Source organism: Aquarana catesbeiana, linkage group LG08, assembly GCF_042186555.1.
Source record: "Aquarana catesbeiana isolate 2022-GZ linkage group LG08, ASM4218655v1, whole genome shotgun sequence".
Taxonomy (NCBI): Eukaryota; Metazoa; Chordata; class Amphibia; order Anura; family Ranidae; genus Aquarana; species Aquarana catesbeiana.
In genome coordinates this window covers 106,370,735-106,395,173 of record NC_133331.1, presented here as the reverse complement: position 1 = coordinate 106,395,173, position 24,439 = coordinate 106,370,735, and the positions used below count along the sequence as shown (strand labels likewise).

Below are 24,439 nucleotides of genomic sequence, written 5' to 3'. Positions count from 1 at the left end.
TGCTCACCAAACACTATTTCAGAAGAAGGTGCCCAAAGGGTGGCGCTCGAGCTGAAATTCCACATAATATGTCTAGTACCTCGCTACATTTGTGTTTGTTGGCCGACAATTGTGTGCTGTTAGTATGCAAGACAAAATCCAGGCACACGCCTCTTCGGACAAATGTCTGACACTCTGCCAACAATCAGATTGTGTGTAGGAGGCTTTAGTTGCCAAAACAGGCATCCTCATTGGAAGATTTCTCCTGTTCTGGTGACAGCTGCAAATTTTTGTATCTCTTATTTTCTGTCCAAGAGGCAATGGTCACCCGGACACATGGTGAAGGCAAATCTCTCTAGGAGGTACACAGACAGCAATACCTGACACAACCTTTAACCTTCCTGACTTTAACCAAAACTTAAAAAAAAATGAAAAATTGTTTTGGCTTTAGATGTACTATACTTTAGCAATCTGCATCTAGCTGGTGTTTGTGTTCCACCAGATATACAAACACGAATGTTCTAATTGTGGTAGCATGCATGCTTGTTGTCATGGTGAAAAGGGACACCACCAAGCCAGCCTACCCCAGGTGAAAGTGGAGCAATTGGCCATAAATTTTCCATGCTGTCCATTCAACGCCTTGCTTAAGAAGACTTGACCGGGGGTCCAGAAAAGGTCTAATAGATGAACATTTTTTTAACAATTAAATCAGAACATTCTACTGCTTATAGGGATCTTACATATGCACACTCGTATCACCCACTTGTAATAGGGATAGAGAGGGTGAAACAATAGCAATCAGCCCACAAACCTAATGATCTCAGATGACAGATCTGTCTGTCTCTGCACCTTAACAAATTACCAATAAAGCAGAATTACCATTGATTGTAAACTCTACAGCCATAGTCTAGAAATGCTTTGATTTTCCATTTGGCGTGTCTTTGTCCTTTAAAACAGTTCTAAGATGCTTTGTGTCTGTAGTTGCCATAGTAAATCGGAGTGGGAAAAAAAAGCTGTGTTAATTATCTGTTAAACATGAAGTTTGTTGATTCAGTCACAAGAGCAGTAAAATGAGATCACAAAAATCAGCCATGACTGGCAGGCAGCAAGGAACGCCCCTTTTACTAATTTCTGTTTTTGCTAGACCAGTTTCCCTCTACAGAAAAGACCTTTTGTCCTCGACATTATGTATTTTAATGTGCTGTGCTAACAATGCTTTATTTGTACAGTACGTTTACAACTTCCAGTCATAATTCTGAGCAAGAGGAGAAAAACAAAACTCCCTCTTAACTGTATAAGCCAGAAGCAACATTATGTGGCTAGTAATAAATTATCCTGAGTGTTTGAACACATTTGAATCTGGGAATAAATGTATACCTAGCAATGTTTAATGCTGGGAAGGTGTGCTGTAGCTCTCCAGATTATCAGATGTAATACAATCTACAAGCTCTCTTTATGCATGACTGCATAGAGCTTGTGTAACAGTTTATTATTGTAAAATTAGTATAGCATAACATGGAGCATGCTGGGATAGCAGCCAGGAGAAATAGACAATGCATAGTTATATAAGGCTATAAAGTGGAATACAAGCACTCTGTATTTTCCTTCTGGATCTTCTGCTGGTTTTTCCTTTTTTTAATATATATGAGCACTTCTCTTGTTTTGCCATTAGGGTTTGGAATGAACCACTGCACACAATAAATGCATGTTTTTTTTCCTATTAATGCAATCTATAGCTTTGTGATAGGAGTACAAACTCAACCAAGAGCAAAAAATGTTTAGTAATATTTAATATAAAACTCAATATAAAAAAGCAAAGAATGGTCATGTTTGTAAACATATTCATAAAATATAATGATTTCTTCTTTGAGCAATTTTGGGTTGATTTACTAAAGGCAAATAGACTGTGCACTTTGCAAGAGCAGTTATACACACTACAAGGGCATTTGCTGCAGAGCTTAGTAAATGGGGGAAGCTCTGTTGACTTCCATCATCCAATCGGGTGTTCTTTGAAATAGAAGCTTTCATTAATTTACTATGCTCTGGAGCAAATGCCATTGCAGTTCTGTACAACATATTTTCAGTTTTCAGTTCGGTATTGGAAATGACCAAGGTGATGGAACAAGCCTTCTGGCAGCTCTTCAGTGCAGATATAAGTAGTTGGTGTAGACATGCCACGGTGGACTCTATTACATTTTAAAGTTTTATGTTCATCATTCTTTTCTGTTTGTGATTCACTTTTTTTAATGGATTTGTGATCTTTCTCTCTCATTGAGGGACATAGGAATTTCTAGACTGTCTGGCTATACTGCTGCCTACAGGAAAAATGGACACTGGCAACAAAAAAAAAACAGCCAGAAGTATAAACCTGCCTACAACCATCAAACCAGTGGAAGAACTACCAGGGTCTCAACAGTCGCACTTGCGACGGAGCCATGGCATTCCGTCACTGTCGGGGGGGGTTGCTAGTCGCACGGCTCTGAGCTGAGAGCGTGTCTTTCATGGACCAGCACAGAGCCGGCATTGACCGTTCTATCTACCCCTCAGTCCATCCTCTCTCACATGGGATGAGAAAGGACACAGCCAATCTGCTAACACCCCCCCCTCCTGTGTGTGCTCAGCGGGAAGTGTGAGGTTGTTGGCTTCACACTTGACTGCCCACAGATTACACACAGGAGAGGGGAGGGGGAGCAGATCAGCTGTGTCCTCTCTCATCCCGTACAATGCTAGCTCTGTGTTGTTAATGAGAGACACGCTCTCAGTTCAGAGCCGTGCTGAGAAGGCAGATGGCACTAATGAGTACTGACAGGCTACACTGATAGGAGGCATTGATGGGCTCTGATAGGCTGCATTGATGAGCACTGATGAAAGGCGTTGATGGGAGGCACTGATGGGCACTGATAGGAGGCACTAATGGGCACCGATGGGCTGCACTGATAGGAGGTATTGATGGGCACTGATAGGCTGCACTGATAGGAGGCACTGATAGGCTGCGCTGATAGGCAGCATTGATGGGCAGCACTGATGGGCAGCACTGATGGGTGGCATTGATGAGCACTGATAGGCAGCACTGATGGGTAACACTTGTAGGCGGAATTGATGGGCACTGATGGGCAGCCCTGATAGACAGCATTGATGAGCACTGATGGGCATAAATAGGTGGCATTGATGAGCACTGACAGGTGGCGGAAGTCGGAGAGAGCGTGGAGCGCAGCTGAGGCGCACGCCGCTCAGCTGTTTGGCGTATATCCACGAGCTCCTCTCCGGGCTTGATCTCCCCTACGCAGTGTGATATTTTCACTCCTTCGGGAGTGTTAATTGGGTTTTAACTTTTATATTTATTTTTATAATACTGGTCATTGGACCTAATAATATATTAAATAAATACAATACGTTATCACACGATGGGAGCCCTGTTTTCTTTTATATGAGGATAAAGCCTAAACCAGAAGGACAGTGACACCTGGAGTTGAAGCCCCCTAAGGATAACCCCATTGGACAACCACATCGGATTCCAAGAAAGTATCGAGGATACCAGATGCTTTTTACCCCTGCAGGGGTGCAGGGAGCGGGTGAGTGGGGACCCTTGAGGGGGAGCACCTAAGTCACTGGATTTCAACTGTCATCACCACAGTCACTTCACGCAGGAATTTTTGAATGAAATATCTTCAAGATAGAACTTTCACAATATTGATTTTTATTCACAATTTTTTATATATTACAACTGTGTTACAACTGGTATATTTTTGAAACAACGGATCACTTTATATACAATTTTTTTTTTTTTTTCTCTTATTTATATATATATATATTGGTTGGTCATGTTAATTGTGCACAATGGATATTTAGTGGCAATATGTAACCAGTGGATGGCACTGGATGTGGACGGACAAAAGACTCTATATTAGCCACTGTAGGAAATATAAGAACGAATTGTAAAATAAGGTTAATCCTTTATAGAATAAGAGAGAGTTGTGTGCAGTCATATTTATTTATTATTTACAATTAATGGTACTGATGATATTTTGTGTCACATTTGTATATACATATACACTTTGGTGGTAAACTGGTTTTCTTGTTACGGGATAATTATCCCATTGGGCATATATACACTTTATTACACGGGTTTGCCCAGGCACACTTATTCACTACTAGGAGAGCACACAATTAATTTTGAGCTATATAGCTAACACATAACCGATACGTACCCATATCGGTAGCACCACTTGCCCCTACCCACACATATCTGCACAGATGATTGGGGCACTTGTTATCAGTGTAAACAATTTACTGACATTCTTGACGGTTAACAGCAGTCCTTTCCTCACACAGACACAGCAATGGGAGGAAAGGGCTGCAGGTAAATGGCAAGTCTGTTTACATGTGATCAGCTGATCACATGGTAAATGGCTGCTGTGATTGCGCTGGATGCATGTCCCAGGCACGCGTCCAGGGGGGCACGCGGGAGGCAGGGTTCTGGGAGGATGTCCATGGACACCCCCCAAAATTGGAAGCCCAGGGCTCAGGTGGAAGGGGGGAGGCAGGGGGCCCATCATGGTTTCCTGCATCGGGGTCCTGAAGGTTCTAGTTACGCCTCTGCATCAAGCCTCAGTTTTCTGCTTTTGTGTCCTCAGGAGAGTGGACACATTTTCTACAGCTCTGCTCTTCTCTGGGAGATTTTTCTACTATGTTCAGGTGGTTGTAGATTCACGTCAGATAAGTTAAATCACAAAAATTCTTACAGTCAGATAACAAGTAAAGATTTACCCAGTTTTACACTGGTGTTCTTTCTGCGACAGCCCTGAATTTTTGGAAATTTCTCCAGTCACCTGCATCTACTGAAAGATTCAGACCAGATATAGAAATCCTGGACAGCATAGGTTTCCAGTTTATTACCTATAATGGTTTAGGCCAGGCCAGTCATCAATCCAGAGCTGATTCAGTTTTCCACAGAACCTTCTCTGGAGACTCACTTTTGTGAGGAGGGGACCTGGAGGCAATACTTGGCCTTGTCGCTGGTGGATAAGCACTGATGTCCCTGGGGCAGTGCTTGTTGCCCTTCCCATTATTTATTTTTTTTTCCACTGTAGCTGGGACTTAGTGACACCTTTTCCCAAAGGTGTCTGGGTGCATGCACACAATGTCTTCCTTCCGTTTTTTGTTTTTTTGTGGAAGAGCTGCAGGTGAGGAGCTCTTACATCATGTGGCAGACACCAGTGTAACAAGGTATTGCTTAGCTGTCATCTACTGGTACAGCAGCCATGGGTTAATAACCATCATAACTGCAGTTCCTAGAACAGAGATATTACTGCTGAAACCTTGGTACACCTCTTACCAAGTTCTGTGACTATTCCTGGGTGATTGCGTAGTTCCTTTTTTTTTTTTTAAGGTAAACCCCCATTTTTGGCGTATATTACATATCTGGCACCAATACAAAAAAAACAGTCCAAATTGGGTCTATATTTTAAGGTTAACCTCTAACCACAACTGACCATGTGCGAAGTTGAGCTTGGCTCTGGAAAAGATTGTGCTTTTTGCACTTCATCATTCTATCTTTGGCAGAGGTATTTTCTTCTGTTTTGCTAATTATTTCACTAATTTCAAAAAGATCCTCCTGATTGCGGGGGCTTAAAGCACCCACCTCCACCTTCTTTAGTGGAATCAGATGCAGAGATGCCTTATATTCTGATTCTCTCGGATTCCTCTGGAGAACTTGCTGTTGGACATTGATTTCCCCACTTTAGTGGAGGTGTTCCCATCTGCTGAAATTTAATCAACAGTTGTGTTCTCCAAGACAGAAGGAAACTTTTTACTTTATGATATAGGTTGCATTTTACATAATTAGGGGATCAGCTACATAGCTGAGAGGAGCCTGCTTTCCCTGCAGTGTGTGTCATTACAGCGAACCACCAAAGATACATGCCAAGTCCATCCACCAGTGGTGGCTCTTGTGAGCCCTGGCCTGCTGTCTTTTTTGGGGTCAACGCCAAAGCCAAACTCTGCATAGTACCCAAAATCTCTCTTCTTCTCCAATAACAATTACTGCTTGTATCAGTGACTAGAAAACCTAATTAACCCCTTGGACCCAAGGCTGTGGGAGCCCATCTCTCAATACGTCTATGTACAATGTTTACAATGAAGAGACAAATGTTTTAAACACATCAAAACTTCTTTGAAACTCCTGAGGAAGGAAACATACACTATAGAAAGAACTGAGTCTTTCTATGTCATTCCGAAACATGTAGAGTGTCCTGTGCTGTTTTATTTTCACTCCAGTGAGCTGACCCTTGGGTCTACTGGGATGATCTATTACAACACTATAGCAGTTAGATCACAATTGATTGTTGTCTCCTCCATCTCTTTGATCTTATATTGATTCTATGTTTGTAGATATTTTGCATATTTTGTAAACAATAAAAACTTTGTGATAATCTTTTTAAACAATACTACTGTATTCTATTCTTGCACCATATAATTATTTCCTGGTGTTGTACTGCCCATAATATCCCCTCTTTTGGCTTTCCTAATTAGGGGATTAGGGTCATTCACTGTTTCCTCCTCTTACCACAGTGGCTAGGCTCAGTTATCATAGACACTAAACTTCTGTCAAGGTTTTTTCCTTACCATCCCTATGTTTTCTCATTTGCGAAATCTTAGGCTGGCCACACATTAACAGACTGATTGAAAATAAAACTAAATGGATTCTCCAATTTACACATACGAGGTGGACGAAGGAATCCTTCCCACTGTGTTGTGTTCTGACAATGGGGACCCCTTCCCTGTCAGAATACTCTGATCAGAGCTGCAGCATTAATCAATGGAATATTTTCAACAAGCTGGTTTGAGAGAAGTCAGTGATTAGATTGACTTATCTATGTGAGAAGCCATAGATGGATCGAAATTAATTTGCCCCCGCTGAACTGTCTGAATTTCGATCTATCTATGGCCAGTTTTATCTGAATGGTCCACGTCACTGAGAAGGTATATAGTGGCTGCTGGTGTTTATGCTCAACTGATAATTGCATTGACCAGCTGCTCATCACATGAATTCTCTATATGACCTGAAGATGGATGAGAGCTGGATTATATCTCATAAAACCCTTTCTTCTGTTTAGTTCCACAGGACATTCTGGACCTTCACCCTAAACTCTCATATTGCCATTGCCCAACTCCCCCCCTCCCTCTCTCATAATTAGATATACATTTTTATCTTTTATTTAAAGGATTCTATGCACGGCACGTGCAAATGTGCTGCAGGGACTAAGGTCTTGACTGCGCATTCATGGGTTTACCAGCACATCTGTCCACATGCAGTTTCCCCCGTGCATGTACAAAGATGACAATTACAGACGCCCCAATACTTCACTATCTTTGCTCATGCACGGAAAGTGCTTTTCTAGGGCCTGAAGGTTGGGCAAAGCCCTTTGGCACATCTGTCAACACACTCAAGGGGGACAGAGCAAGTTCCTCTTTGCTATTTGGTAGTGCAAGAATGTAAGCTTTGCTACACCTACCCTTCCTGGGAGACCATCTTTTTGGTCTTGTAGGTTATTAGTTCAAACGCTTACACTGGCCAGGCATGATTTCACGTAGTAACAAACAGAATGTTGAATTCTGCTTTCGGTTTACCACAGCAGTAGAACAACATTGTTAGCATTCGCATAATTGTGGAAAACTGCCCTCAGTGACTTGGGGCGGTTGATAGTCTTCTAAAGTGCATGTGTACTAAAAAAAAAACATAACGTTGAAAGAGCACAGTAGGAAAAAACTCCTAGACAAGGTTTTTCCACTGGTAAAGATTTTGGTGTATTCTGCTAGTGTCATGAATTTTGAATATCAGTCTTAAAGTGTATGTAAAGCTTTTTTTAAATAAAAAAACATATTTTTACCTGCTTTGTGCAATGGTTATCCAAAGGGCAGCTCTGATTCTCCTTTTTTGGGGTCCCCGCTTGCACTCCTGGCTCTACCCCCCTCCCCCCATGTTTCATTATGTATGTTGAAGTGGCCACTTGTAGTCTCTGTTGGAAGCCCATGTAACAATACACAAGAACAATTGAGGGAAAAGAACATAGTGTCACTCTCCAAAAGACCTGCCTTCATTGCAGGGTCACCAGATATTGATGACAGCTGCAGATTTAACATTGAAAAATACTTTTGACAAATGAGATTACCATGATAAAGCTTGTAGATGCTGGGATAAATATAGTGTCATATTGTGCAAAAGAGAAACTATACACCTGCTCTATATATTATTGCAGTCAGCTATACTTTGTGACACTAAGGATTTTGTCCAGACATCTGTTTAACCATCCTTTCCTACACAGTCTAATTTGCCTTGTCCTTCTGTAATAAAGTCAGTTCTTGTACTTATGTTTTTGTTATATTTTTGTTATATTTTTACATAATGTTAACAACTTTTCCTGTCATATAATAAGCCACTTGTTTTTCACAATATACCTGAGAATACCATATTTTGTTTTACCTAAATAAGTCATTTTCTGCACTAGGCATTGAGCGCCTGTGTTTATTGAGCTGTTTCTTTTCTTGTTCATGTTATATTCAAAGTATTATTCTTTGCAATCAATATAAAAGCATTGCTTTAAAGTTCTCGAATGTCACACCACGGAGAATCTTTTGTAGCTACAGCTCATCTCGGCTTTTTCTTCCCAGCTTCATTTTTCATTGATCTTGTAGGAGTTATAGTCTATTCTCTCTTCTTTACTGGGCATTAGGCACGTGATCTCATTAGCATTTTATTGATGTTATTTTTCCAGCCGGTAAGGTTACATAGATGTAAAATTGCTTCAAGAAGAAAAAGTACATTTTGTGCAGTACATTCTGCTTACTTAACCATTACGTTAATTGTATGGCATGCAGAATCTTGTCCCTTTTTTTTCTTTGAGGGTCTTTGTCTGGAAAAACGCTGAGGATTTTTTTTTTTTTTCGCTTCACCTGACTAAAGATAAGGAATCAAATAATTTAAAAGGTTGATAATGAAAATAACAAAAACAGTGATGTAAAATAGATCTAGCTGCAGTTATTAGTAAAGCTCATTGGTCAGCAAGGGGCCCCTGTTCGATAGCAATTTTTTGGTTCCTCCTGTTCTGTAAAGCCCTCAGAGGTTTGTTAGAGAACCTTAGTGAACAAACAGCATCATGAAGGCCAAGGAACACACCAGACAGGTCCGGGATAAAGTTGTGGAGAAGTTTGAAGCAGGGCTAGGTTATAAAAAAAAATCCCACGTTTTGAACATCTCACAGAGCACTGTTCAATCCATCATCCGATAATGGAAAGAGTATGGCACAACTGCAAACCTTACAAGACATGACCGTCTACCTAAACTGACAGGCCGGGCAAGGAGAGCATTAATCAGAGAAGCAGCCAAGAGGCTCATGGTAACTCTTGATGAGCTGCAGAGATCCACAGCTCAGGTAGGATAATCTGTCCACAGGACAACTATTAGTCGTGCACTCCACAAATCTGGCCTTTATGGATGAGTGGCAAGAAAAAAGCCATTGTTGAAAGAAAGCACCTTCTTCCACATGTTTGCTGTGTCCCCTACATGGCTTCTTGCAAACTGCAAACGGGACTTTCTATGGCTTTCTTTCAACAATGGCTTTCTTCTTCACAATTATGTGCCACTTTGTGTTGGTCTACCACATAAAATTCCAATAAAATACATTTACGTTTTTGGTTGTAACATGATAAAATGTGAAAGATTTCAAGGGGTAGGAATACTTTTTCAAGGCACTGTAGCTACTGTTACCAGTGCTCATCTAAAATATAGGAATATGTCACCACATAAAATGTATATTATAAAAATAAGAAGGAATTGGTGGGGAGACACCACTTGAGCTACTTGGCAGTGTAATTATAATTAATAAAAGTTAATCATACAAAGATAGCAATTTGACATTGTAAAATGAAAAACACCATGTACAACCTGCATAACCCACCCCTAAAACTGTACTAAACAAATTCATTCTTATTTTTATCATACACTAGTAGAAACATTCGTACAAAAATTCTCAGTACATTCGATGACTTGACATGTCAGTGGACAGCACTTCAAAATGTAATTTGCTTTTAACATTCCATTTTGAAACAAATGTTATTTCCCGAATGAAAACCACGTGCAATGTTCGAAATTTGGAGAAATATTTCCCATCTTGCTCCTTCAAAGTTCCTTGTCACTGCGGTTGGAAATGAAAGTTGATTTGACCCCACTACCAATAAGAAAATCAAACAAACGTTCTCAAAGCAAAACAATTTGAACTAAATTCTATTAGCGCATAGCCAGCTTAAGAATGGGTGGATATGCACTGTTGATGCATTGCGCACAGTGCCTGCTAAGTATTTAGGCAGCCTATTAGGGAGCAGACGGCAAGGATTAGTGTTCCATTTATTCACTGACCAATGAGCAGGCAAGTGACACTAGAAGCTGCAATGCTGTCCTAGCAGTTATGTGAATTCCAGGACTGGATCAACAGAACATCAGAAATTTTGGCAGGTGAAACACTTCATCTTATATGTGTTTCTGCTGTGTTTGAGCTGTTTGCTAAAGTTCTACTTGTTTTCAGTTTGTTTTGATCCTGAAGGTGTGTTTTTTCTTTAAAAGGCCATTTTTTAAAACGTTTACTCTATTTAAAGCAGCACCCTATTTTTGTTCCAATGGTGCACACTTTCTGAAATAAGTGTCATGTTACCAGCAGATGTGTCTTCACATGTTTTCAAGTTAATAACCTTACTTTCAAGAACCTTGCAGCAGCGCACACACTCTCCACACCATTGTAATTGGTGTTATGCTGGAAATAATTGGCTGGAATATTCCCCCATGTAAAATAGCACTTGATTTCCCAGCAATGCCCCCATGATAGGAGAAATAATAAACTAAAACAAATCCTTTTTTCTGTGTGTCTAAGCGCTGAAATGTAATAGTCACATATTGTCCCGGCTGTTAGGGACGACTCGATAAAGCAGTAATAGGGAAACCAGCTTTTACTTTCAGCCTCATGTGAAAATAAACAGTTTTAAATGAATGATCTTTAATGTGCTCAGCAAATGTGTGTAATCAAAGCAATAAGACATTCTAAGGCCGCTTTTTTTTTTTTTCTTGAACAGCTTGGCTGGCGAAGTAAAATGGAAAAATTCCCTGAAAAAAAATAAACATTTAGAATATAAGACACTTTTTTCTGTTATATTTGGAGCAAATTTGCACTTATCATTTGCTGTTATAACTGTAATGATTCATTTTGACGATTCTGCAGTATGAGGTATCAAACAGGCTTCTGTACATGTACAGAAAGCCATTGAAGAGACTGGAGTGAGTGTACTAGGTGAAAAAGCAAAATGTAAAGGTTGTTTTGGATTGTGTAATGTCTGGATATCTTTAAAGTGTGATGTTATATGCAGGACTATAAAGCTTTGGCATGGAAACAGATTAAAAACTATATTCTACATCCATAAAGCGCTTTATATACAGATATTATTCAACATAGGGTGTTTGCTTCCTAAACATAGACTAAATATTGGCAGATTACGTCTAAAACAACCTAATCTACTTAACAGTTGACTTAAGTGCGGTTACAAGCAAAAGGCTGGTCTATACACAGAACAATATTTTTTGACAGTACAATTTGATCTGTGATATCGCAATCACAAAATACTGTATGCATGCACAAATATTTCCAGCACAGTAACTACTGTTAGTGCCGGTTCACACTACAACGACTTGGGATCCGACTTGTCAGACCTCTAGTTGCCCCAAGTCGCTGGACATAAGAAATTCAATTGAAGTGAATGAGAGCCGTCTTAATGTACACTACTGAAGTTGCTCTGACTTCAGAAAAGGTTCCTGTGAATGAGAGCCGTCTTAATGTACACTACTGAAGTTGCTCTGACTTCAGAAAACTTCAGTAGTGTACGTCTTAATGTACACTACTGAAGTTGCTCTGACTTCAGAAAAGGTTCCTGTACTACTTCAAGGCGACTTCTAGGCAACTTGTACCCATAGATTTCAATGGAAGTTGCCTCCAAGTCGGATCTCCATCTATATTGAAGCAACTTTACAGGAAAAAGAAAATAATTTACACAGGTGTTTCCCACGTTTACCCAGGCAACCCCCTCCCTCCCACAGAGCTGATTATTCTGTGATTGGCTACAGCCAAAGTCGCCTGTCCTGGGGGCAACTTTAAGTCGCGTTGTGAGTTGCACAAAGTCGCGCTGAAGTTGCCTCCAAATCGCCTTGCAAAGTCACACTGTAAGTCAGGTTGCCCCTGTGTGAACCAAGCCTTAGAGAACTCTGTATGTCTGCTACAATGTCACTTCATCAGGAGCTGCCTGGACTGAAATACCCCAATGCTAACCCATTCATCTGACAGTTTGGACCCCAGAACTACAGAATTTTTCTTAAAGTTTTTAAGGATTTGCATCATATGGTCAAAAAAAATGGCCTATTCTCTCACTCCTTGCTTAGTCTCCTACTTCACTGAAAACAACCTTCTTGACCCCTTACAGTCTGGCTTTCGCTGGCAGCACTCCACAGAAACTGCCCTACTAAAACTTACTAATGATTTACTAACTGCTAAAACCAGTGGCCACTGCTCTATACTCTTGCTACTAGACCTCTCTGCGGCCTTTGATATTGTTGACCACCCGCTCCTTCTCAATAAATTCTTCCCTCCAAGATTCTGCTCTATTCTGGTTCTCCTCCTATCTATCACTGTGCTCCTTTAGTATTACATATAACTCTGTCTCCTCCTATCCTTTTGGCCCCAAATCCAATCACTGTCAAGAGCTTGCATAAGTCACCTCCGTAACATTGCTAAAATTCACCCCTTTTTAACTAATGAAACCACCAGGCTACTCATTCACTCCCTTGCTTTCTCTCGCCTTGACTATTGCAACTGCCTTCTCATAGGCCCACCTCTCCATAGGCTATCCCCTCTTCAATCAATCATGAATGCTGCTGCCAAACTCATCTGCTTTACCAACAGCTCAGTGTCTGCCACCCCTCTGCCAATTCCTCCACTGGCTTCTGATTGCCCAGTGAAATTAATTTCTAAGTACTAACAACACACAAAACCATCCTCAAATATGAACCAAGCTACATCACCAATCTTGTCTCCAAATATCACCCAAACTGTCCTTTTCCCTCCTCTCAGGACCTCCTGCTTTCAAGCTCTGTCTCCTTTTCTCATGCTCCTCTCCAGGACTTCTCCAGAGCCTCTCCCATCCTCTGGAACTCTCTACCTCAGTCTTTCCAGCTATCTCCTACTCTGGCTGCCTTAAGGCGATCCCTTAAAATCTAGTTAGGGAAGCCTACCACATCCCCAAATAACTGAACTTTTATCACTTCCATAAGCTCATCCCCTCACAGTTATAATCTTCTGTACCACTTGTCCCACCCTCACCCAGCTCTTATGAGCAGGGACCTCCTAACCCTCTTGTATTTTATTGTATTGTAACTGTTCCGTCTCCCTATATATTGTAAAGCGCTGCTCAAACTTGTGCTATATAAATCCTGTATAATAAAATTAGTCTGTTAGAAACACAACTATGTTGAAGCCAACCTGAGCCCAGACTAACCACACAGAATTATTTACATGTTCTGAACACACCGTAAAAGCACTTTAGTGACCAACCGTCACTAAAGTGACAGTGATATCACTGTACTTTCACTGTTTGATGACTTGGGCTTTAGAAGAAGACAAATGGCACTAGTCAAAAGACTAATGGCAGTGGCAGTACTGTATGGGAAATCTCTGAATGGGAGGTAAATGTTACAGCAGAATATTTAATCTTTTGTTTCTGGGCTATTTGTGATTTAGCTTGTTGTTTTTGGCAGAAATTCTGCTTTAACTACTTAACTGCCCACCACAGTTGTATGTCAGCTGTTTGAAGAGGAATACCGTTGCTATGGCAGAAGATAGCTGCCATAACCTTGGTATCCTCTTCAAGAGCGGACGGTCCTCTTTCAGATAAAAGTGGTCTCAGCAGTGGATTCACTGCGAGATCACTTTTATTGACGGCAGGAGAGGGCCCCTCCCGTCACGCTGTGGTAGTCTTCCCGGAGCCATCGGTAGTGGCGGAGACAATCGGGTCCTCCTCCCTCCCAGGCTGGATGCCGAGTGAAGGAAATATGGCCCCCACTTGGCTCCACACCATTGAATGGCGGAAGCGACGTCACTTCCGCCCAATGGTCTTTAAAGGAGCAATTTTTTTTTTTTGTTAAAAAAAAAACTTTTTTTATTGCATTTTAGTGTAAATGTTTGATCTGAGGTCTTTTTGACACCAGATCTCACATTTAAGAGGCCCTGTCATGCTTTATTTCTATTACAAGGGATGTATACATTCCTTGTAATAGGAATAAAAGTGACCCCAAATTTCTTTTTTAAAAGGACATAAAAATAAAAAAAATGAAGGAAATAAAACATTTAAAGTTTCCTGTCCGACCGAGCTCGCGCGCAGAAGCGAATGCATACTTAAGTCGCACCCACATATGAAAACGGTGTTCAAACCACACATGTGAGGTATCGCTGTGATCGTTAGAGCAAGAGCAATAACTTTAGCACTAGACCTCCTCTGTAACTCAAAATTGTTAACCTGTAAACGTCGCCTATGCAAATTTTTAAGGGTAAAAGTTTGTCGCCATTCCACGAGCGGGCGCAATTTTGAAGCATGATATGTTGGATATCAATTTACTCGGCATAACATTATCTTTCACAATATAAAATTGGGCTAACTTTACTGTTGTCTTATTTTTTAATTCCAAAAGGTGTATTCCCAAAAAATTGCGCTTGCGAAAACGCTGCGCAAATATGGTGTGACAAAGTATTGCACGACTGCCATTTTATTCTCTAGGGTATCTGAAAAAAAAAAAAAATATATATATATATAATATATATATATATATGTGTGTGTTTGGGGGTTCTAAGTAATTTTCTAGCAAAAAAATTATTTTAACTTGTAAACACAGAGTCTGAGAAATAGGCCCGGTCCTTAAGTGGTTAAATGAATAACCCATGTTGTCATGTATGTAAAATTTGAGAAAAGTAAAGAAAAACATATACTTTTGTCAGCCCTTGAGGACCAGCGTTAAAGACCACTGATAGAGGATGTTAGAATTGTGCAGAAAATGGGGAAGCATTGCGCCAGCTTGATCTGCCCCGATTGCCCATAGTTCACGGTCTATTGAGCCATTTATTAAGTATTCTAATCAAGCCATCTATACAATATTGAAACATTACTTTTAGACTCAACTGAATATAAAGACAGAAGAAGTTCTTTTAATGCCATACTGTTTTCATTCTGGAGTAATGCAATTCACCTCCTTCAATGCCCTGATTGTTAGGTTTGAACTCCTGCAGATCAATCACTGTCACTGTGCTATTGATTTACTAGCCAGCAATAAATAACATAAGCATTATTCACCTGGATACCATACTCTGCAGTTCTTTTGCATTTATTTTTTTACCAACATGGAGTGAAAGGTCAGTGTGTAAAGACGCTACCAAAGCACCAATAGAATACACCAAAATCTGATAGGTTGCTATGCTGCATTTCATTTTTTTTTTTTTTTCAAGGAGGCATTGACCTAGAACAAAAGAAGTAGAATTGCGTATACTCTCATTTTCCCAATACAAATCATTGTAGCTAACAAATCAGAAACCATTAAAATGGAATACAATATTTTGTATCAAAAGTCAAACTAGCTTGTGTCTCTAGTTTGTCTATTTTGCACCAGACATAACTTTTGGCACAGTAAGCCTTTGCCTAGGGTCAGCACAGGCTGAGCCTTCAGCAGTGGAAAAAAAAAAAAAACTTGTGTGAACTTATCTTTAGGAAATGATTCATTAGTTTACAGTGTGGCTGGACTAGCAGCAAGAAAGATTTCCTTATGGAAAGAGCATGCCTCATGCCTATTGTATCATGCCAGTGGGTTTCAATGTTATTAATCTGACACTGACAGTTTGCAATATAACTACCTTCTGGGATTATTTATGGATGTACCAAAAACAGTGGTGTTGACTTGCAGATTATGATGTCCATTTTATATATCTACAGTAGAAAATAGTTAAGCAATGTACCTTGTTTGTGCCATCCCCACTGCGGGGCTAGGCTGCACCTCAATGCTAAGCCACACCCCTCAAACATCTCCAACCCATATTCCCAGTCAGATAGCTTAAGGTAGAATGGGACCTTAGCAAGGTATACGATTTGTGATAACCCCACCCCCAATATCCATTTGATTAACATTGATGCAAATTACAATAGGCACAGAGAACCCATCACATTTGCATTGTCTCTATTGGCACGGCCCCACCGGGAACCAACTGCCTACAGGTGTATACACCTTTGAAAAGTGGCTTTTTGCAGGAGCATGAAGGTTGTAGCTGAGCTGCCAAGATAATACATGGGCCCTATGCCTTTGCCTAGATTTACTTGTGGATCCAGGTCTGCTCTAAGTACACAGGAAAGTTTCATGGTAATGTGCATACTAAAGAGCCAGGAGGCATGGTGTGATTCTCCCCTCATGGAACACTGAAACCCCCAGAAGGAACTGCTTCAGATAAGATGCTTAGTTTGCCATTTGGTAAGAATGTCAGAGATGTTTACCAGTGCTATAATAATGTGTGCATGGGCTCATAGAGGTCCACATTCCAATATTTCTTGGACTCCTTCAATATGTATTAAACTCACTATAGTGACCCCTCTTGCCAATCTACGTATGCTTTAGAGATAATTTGACAGCACAATATTCCATCCAAGGTGATGAGCTGTTTAATGGGTTTTACATTTAACACATAGTATGTGTTCATGCCTATAGCAGATACACAAAAATGCCGTTAAATAATCCTATCTATTTGACTGCAGATTCTGTGTAACAAATAGGTATGAAGTCATAAAAAAGTAATATCCACTACCGCATGTGAATGTACAAATATATGTGTAAAGCACTGTGTAAATATATAGTACCTTTAGTAATAATAAAAATAATATCCACAGGTAACAAGGTAGAAATGCTGTTCTGAATTTAAGACCACTTTTCCACAAAGCTCTTTTCTAATTTAGTTTCTTTTAGAATTTAAAACTATGTTCTACTGTTGGCTTGATCTTATTTACAGTATCGGTTACAGGACTTGGAATTTGTGTCAATAAATCATTCTGCAAAACAGATGAATGCTGTAATTGCATTGATTTTTTAGCACAAATGGCATTGCAGTGAACTCAGAAATGTGGTATATATAAGATGCAGCACACCGTCCTTTTAAAAATAACTGTAGAAAGTACTTTTTTTTATTCTGAAATAAGTGTCAGAGAACATGATTTGCAGATGGTCTTTAAATATTTAATATCTCTTTTCAGCAGAGTAAAGAGCAAAAGCTTACATTTGCACAGACTGTAATAGGTAGAATTATTCAACACACTTCCAGGAAATTGGTAAATCATATTATTTGATTTATTTGTTGATATCATTTGTATATTTTAAGGTCATGGCACTTCTAACTGACCAGTTGTATGCGGTATGGCCATGGGGAAGGCAGAAGTCGGTAGCACTACAAAACACCTGACAGTCCTAAAACTGCCAAAACTTATGGAACAGATTACATTTTCACCAAATATATTGCACCAAATATATACTGCAAATATATTGATGATTACACAATCCGGTATACCTTTTTAGACCTGATTAGACACCAACATCTCAATATGCTTTTTAACAGTTCTAAATCATAATCTATGCCCCATCAAAGCTGGTTAATTGTTCCTTACCTAAACATGTATGTAAGAAAATGTGACAGAGTTCTGACTTTACTAGTTGTTAGACATCATACCAAGTTGTACAACAAAATGAAATTGCTATCAATGTCAATTCTTCATTTTTTGCTACTGTCAGGTGCCTGTAAGGAGATCGAGATGCTAAGAGGGCTCCCCTTGCAGCTCAGGGCAGCGCGCCCCTGGAGTTGGAGACAGGGAGTGCACGGTGCTCAAAGAAGCACGGTTTGCCAGGTGCTTGCTCGTAGTCAGATGAGCTGGTCACCAAGGGATGACTGTAGCAGGCTGAAACTAGGAGCCAGGCCAGAGGTCATACAGGATAAGTCAGTACGGAGCATAAACAGGGACAAGCTGAAGTCAACACACAGGTGACAGGAACAGAAGGAAAGTCCAGATGCAAGCCAGAGGTTAAACCGGGATATCGGGGAGCGAGGTTAAGGCAAGCCGGGTCACTAACGGGTAGTCCACAGATCAGGATACAGGATCAGGATACAGAGTCACAAGGAACACAGAGAAGCTGAGATAATCCAGCAATGTTTTGTCTCTAATGGCTGGTTTAAATAGGGCAGTTGGTGCCGGTGCCAGCGCCGCGCACGTGTCATATTGCACATGCGCCGATGCGCGGCGTGCACTCTTGCATGCATCGCTTCTGAACTCTGTGGACATTCATGTTGGATTTGGGCGACATTTCCAGTCCTGCAACGGCCATGTCCCTGACAGCTACATTATATTCTAGATTACATTAGAAAAATGGCAACTACAACCATGTTGCTATGGGCATACTCCAGTTTTCACATGTAAGCTTCTCTAAGAACTTGATGACCCCAGCAAAACTGTGCTGCATTTCCCAATGCAGTCCCAATGGAAGAACAAGGTAATCTGTCTTAGTGCTTGAGATTTAGTTCACACCAATTTGCTGCTCACTGAAACATACTGCAGCGCATAGTTAAAGAATGCTGCAAGAAAAAAAATGCACTGCAACACGTGTAAACAATGCACACACTAATGCGTGTGTTATAGTGTGAATGAGCCCTAAATTGGATGCTTAATACCAGTGGCGGGTGGTGGTTTTTTTTTTTTTTCTTTTGGGGGGGCAGACAACTTTTTTCCTTCCTCCTGTGGATCATGGGGGCTTCCACCATGCATCTCTCTCCTCCTCCTCCTAGGCGTCCAATATGTGCATCCAATAGGTGCGTGGGGTGCTACACCAAAGCGTTTCACCCACGTAGCACATGGGTTTCATGAAACGCATTGGTGTAGCGCCCCACGCACTCCCATCTTTCCAACCATGCCCAGGCAATCTACAATCTGATTGCCCACGTCCATTCATGACATACAGAAAGCGAAAATCATGGAAACCGAAAGTGAGCGGCCGACCGGAGATAGATGTACACCAAGTTTGCAACGGGACACCTGAGTGATTGGCAGCACCAACCTCAATGGGTCACAATGACAAGTGGATGTAGGAGGAAGCCTTCTCTCCACCACGGAAGATGGTGGACAGCTACACGCGAGTCCTACCGCCTTGCTGAAGAGGAGTATTGTTGGTGCCCAGTGCTTCCAAGTAAGGGTCTCCCCGCAGACTGAGGTGACACTAGCAGTAATGTGATTACAGGCCATGTCACAAATCTGTGAATAGCCTGGAGCTGCCCTTTGAAAACTCAGTAACGACACTTGGATTGCTCCATCACCATGTGTATCACCCCTCCCCATGTTTATTTTGACTTTGTATCCTCTCCATTTCGGGTTTGAGTCCCTATGTTTGGTGTCCATTGATGGGTTTGTGCAGACAGCAGTGGCTTTTGAATTGGTGAATACCACAGGAATTAGAACTTGGATACCACGTGCACTGCTGTATAAGTATGCCGGTCCGCCATGGACGCCCTCTTTTGCACTGAACAGTGATGACACAGGGCATATAATGGGCCTGAATGTCCTAAAGCTAGGCACATAGCATTCAGTTGTGTGTGCCCCATGGGTCTCCCAGGACCTCTTGGACCCATCTGTAGTTGTCATCCGTTAATTGATATACTGTCAAGATAATTTGTACATGATTGCTGGTCCGGTTTAGAATTTACCAATACTGGAGACACTGGGTGTACAGTGGGCCTGGATGTCCTAACGATAGGCACATAGCATTCAACTGCAAGGGCCCTGTAGATTTCCCAGGACCCCTCTAGATCCCCATCTCACTTGTCACAATCACTAACCTATCCAGTGTCTTGTATGGATGGAATTGGCATGGCTGGCATCCCAGGAGTGTGTTTTTAGAAGGACAACATTGTAATTTTAAATTTCATTGCCTCAATTGTGAACGTTCACCTATTGTTTATTTGCATGCCAGTTTTTCAATAAGGCATATTTTAGGAGTACTCAGCTGTATGTTCCCACCTCTCTTTTGGAGGGTACGGACCCGTTTTTATGAGGATATCTTTCCTCACCCTTTCCCTGTTTTGAATCCTTTATTGGTCCTATTGGTGAACTCCATCCTTAATTTGGATGAGTCGGAACTCCTATCATTGGCCTGATCAGTTGACAGTCTGGCCGAAGGTCCATGTCCTTTCCCCTATCCCCTTCACCCTTTTTTTAATAGTCACTGTATAAGCCTTCATGTAAATCTGCTAACATAACCGTCAAAAACAAAACCAGAAAGCAGCTGCTCTTCTTAAGTCACCCTTTGCTACTAGTGAATCTACAGATATCAAATAGTTATGTATGCAGTTGACATAGTATGGAGACTACCATTTTTGTTTTGATAAGCCATTCGTTTGTGTCTTTCTGTATCTAGCAGTTACAGTACAATAAACAGTAATAAGCTGATGGGATAGCAAATGCGGCCCACCGCTGAGTCAGCTTCACTTCATCAGTACTTTATATTGTCTAGAAATTCTTTGTTTTCTTTCATCTTTGTGAAAACTGTATTATTTATTGCCAAGATATCCAATGCAAGATTTACTGTGTTTTGAATATTACTTACACAGTCTGCTAATTTTGCTTTTTATTCGCATGTTGAGTAAACATTTCTTTGCATTGGAAATAGATATATGCCTGTGCTTAAATCCAAACTGTTTAAATACACACACAGAGATTTATGTGAATGTTTTTTTGTTTTTTGTTTTTTTTAAGTACAGGGATTCTTGGTGCCACCATATATTAAAATACATGTTCAGGCTGGCCAATTATGTCAAAGTGATCCATTTCTGGCCAGTCCACTTGCTTATCACATACTTTAATGGCTATATAGTGGCAATATGAGTCAGAGACACGGGAGAGAGACTCGGAGATGATTTGTCGATACCTATGACCCCTGATAACTAATAAAAAATGTATGTAAAGCCAAAGCCTTTTTAAAAAAAAAAAATTATCCTTATCCTTATCCTTAGAAGGGATAGATCATGTGTCAATTTTTGTGTGTGTCCATGACAGCAAGATTCATCATCACTAATGAATTCAACATTTCTTTTTCATACATCATGGGACACAGAGTTAGGCTAATAATCATTACCTGCTGGGTTCTACTTCATCTCCAGGTGAATGGACGCTGGTAGACCAAAGGTCTTTAGACAGGAAGTGATCCCCTATATAACCCCTCCCATACAGGAAGTACTTTTTTACCAGTGTCTGCAAGGTGGATGGCACGGTCGTTTGAGCTCTCTGAGCTCCAAGTCTCTAGTCACATAAACTGTTCTTAAATGAATCAAGGGATTGACCGATCGGATCCATTTTACACAGGCTTTTTATGCTTAGATAAATGGTACCAGAGCCTCGCAAAGAAGATTCAAGATCCTGTGTTTTGCCTGAAATATGGCCTCCAGGCGCTGGACCCTGCCAAGTGGAATCCTGGACACTACAGCGCTAAGGCATTCCTGCAGGGTGCTGTACAGGTCCAAGGGAGTGCACCCTAAACGTGAAAAGGGTACCCTGTCCTTGAAGGTCCTCAAGTGACAGGCACCCGCCGTGACAGGTGAATTTTGGGTCTTAGTTTCTAAGCTGCCCTGCGCCTGGATGGGTAAGTGAAAACCCTTTTATTATTGTGGGGTGTCACAGTGTTTGTTACAATCAGTCAAGCTAGCCAGAGGCTGGACACCTGCGTGCGGTGATCATACGGGGGAGTTTTTGGGCTAGCTGTGGGTGTTTGCAAAGTGTACCTTTTTTTTGCGTGTGTCTGGCTATTTTTTACCTGTATGATGGCAAACAACATTTCGCCTTGGTTTGCCATGGTGCACGTGCATTCGCAAAAGCGCCGCTGGGCTCAGCAGTTTGGCGGCCTCGCCGCACATGCATGGTAGCCTTTGGGCGCATGAAGATTTGCGTCATACGTGAATATGGCCACGCCCATTCACCAGGAATGCGCAGGTGCATGTGTGCGCTTGCGCAGAACGTTGCGGCGCACAGCCAGCTTATTTAAGCTGCGTATGCCAAGCATTTGGTGCTTCCAGAAGGCAGCTGTGGGACACAGAGCAGACTCTAAACCAGGCACTTGCAGCGGCTCATTTCTCCTTACCTGGGTCACGGAAGTCACCAGGTGTTGCTTGGCAGGCTAAAGGTGCTTAGCAGGATTGTTGCATAGGGGCTTAGTGAGCCCTATTAAAGGGCCTCCCTTCTGAGGTTTGTTAACACTACACCCAGGTACTCCTTTTTTGGCTCGTAAATGTCTTCAAAAACGAGGAGTGGGACTAACACTACAGGGAAGAGCACACCTACGTCACCAGTAGTTCCTGATGAACCTAGTCATATCCCTAGTGTATCCCCTAAAGGACCAGAGGCTTCCGGGAAATCTGAGCCGCTACGCCTATCTGGGATTGTGTCTACAGTCAACGCTGCTGCTTCACCCTTTATCACTAAGGATGAACTGTCCTCTGCCCTTGCCAGGTTAGAGCACAGGATTGCTGGCATGATTGCCTCCATCCCGTAGGGTAGCAAGGAGCGTGACAGATCCCCCTTCCCCGGAGCTTCCTAGTCTGGAGAAGGAATGGGTTGATGATGGGGAAGAGCTTAAAGCTCAGAATTCTGTGGATGGCCTGGCGGATGAGTCTGCTTCGGAGCAATCTGGACAAGATGATATCCAGTTGGTGTCTGCCTCTCCATCACAGAGGCTTTTGATCCTGACTCTTACTAAATTGGCTTGTTCTGCCTTTAAGTTGCCTCTTGCAGAGGTTACTGAGCCTCCCTGGTCCTCTTTGGGATCCCTGAGGCCTCTTCAGGCCACATAGGCTTTCCCCTTACACCCTCTGTGGGAACAGGCAGTGTATGCTAATAGGACGAACAAAAATCCTGTCAGGATGTTCCCAAAGAGGTTTTTCCCTTTTTATTTCCCATGGATGAAAAGTTCATTAAGAAGTGGAGCATGCCAGCTGTAGATGCAGCAGTCTCTTCCTTAAACAAGAACTTGACTTGTCCGGTAGATAACGTACAGAGCTTGAAAGACCCTGTTGACATGAAGTTTGAGTCATTAAAGGCTTCCTTTTTTTTGACCAGTTCAGCTATTCAGCTAGCTGTTGCAGCAATTGGTATTTGCCAGTCCGTAAAAGATCAGGTCAGACGGCCTGACAGGCCTAACCAGGAGGATGATCTGCCTGAAAATAAGGCAGATATTCCTCGAGCGCTGTTTTGTTGTTGACGCCTTAAAGGATTCAATACAGCAGGTTTCTCGTTTGGCTCTCTTGTCTGTACATATGCGCAGACTTTTGTGGCTTAAGAACTGGTCAGCCGAGCTTCCTTGTAAGAAGTTATTGGCAGGTTTCCCCTTTCATTGGGTGATCGTTTGAACAAATATGTCCAAAAGATTTCCGAAGGGAAGAGTTCTCTACTTCCTGTGAAGAAAAGCACCAGGCGTCCCTCGTTTAAAACCTCAGGGACTGCTTCCTCGAATGTCTCCGTGCCAAGGCAGTTCCGCTGCTAATGGGGCGCTAGGGCCAGGGGCAAGCCGCAAGGCCAGGGCCAGAAAAAGCCCTGGGTCCAAGATTCTTCTAAAACCAGCACCAAGCCCTCTTTTTGAGGGTACGCCCTCATTCCATCAGGTCGAAGGAAAGGCTGCTGCACTTTGCGTTCATTTGGAGAACAATAGTTCAGGATGAATGGGTCACCTCAACTATATCCCGTGGTTACAAGCTGGAGTTGCGGGGGGTTCCCCCTCAGAGGTTCTTAACCACTTCCGGACGGCCGCACGACTATATACGTCCTCACTTTGAGGACGGATATTGTTGTTATGGCAGCATCTAGCTGCCATAATCCCGGTATCACTTTTATCGGCGGCGGAAGAGGGCCCCCCCTTCCGCTGCGATCCGGTGCCCTCCACTGCTTACCGGAGCCGTCAGCAGCGGCGGAGGCAATCAGATCCTTCCCGTGGCTGTGCATGGAAACGAGTGAGGGGAAGATGGCCCCCACCTGTCTCCATGACACTGCAGGGCAGAAGCAACGTCAAAACGTCACTTCTGCCCATAGCTCTTAAAGTGACTTTTTTTTTTTTTATTTTATTTTATTTTATTAAATGACAATATTTTTTTTTATTGCATTTTAGCATAAATATGAGATCTGAGGTCTTTTTGACCCCAGATCTCATATTTAAGAGGTCCTGTCATGTTTTTTTTCTATTACAAGGGATGTTTACATTCCTTGTAATAGGCATAAAAGTGACACATTTTTTTTTTTTTTTTATAACAGTGTAAAAATAAAAGGTAAA

The 24,439-nt window shown here is 41.7% G+C and overlaps 1 protein-coding gene across 3 annotated transcripts in view; it reads left to right on the top strand.

Moving 5' to 3' along the window:
• The window catches only part of ARID5B (AT-rich interaction domain 5B), a 406,103-nt gene that overhangs the window by 246,807 nt on the left and 134,857 nt on the right, over positions 1 to 24,439 (top strand). The window lies entirely within an intron of this gene.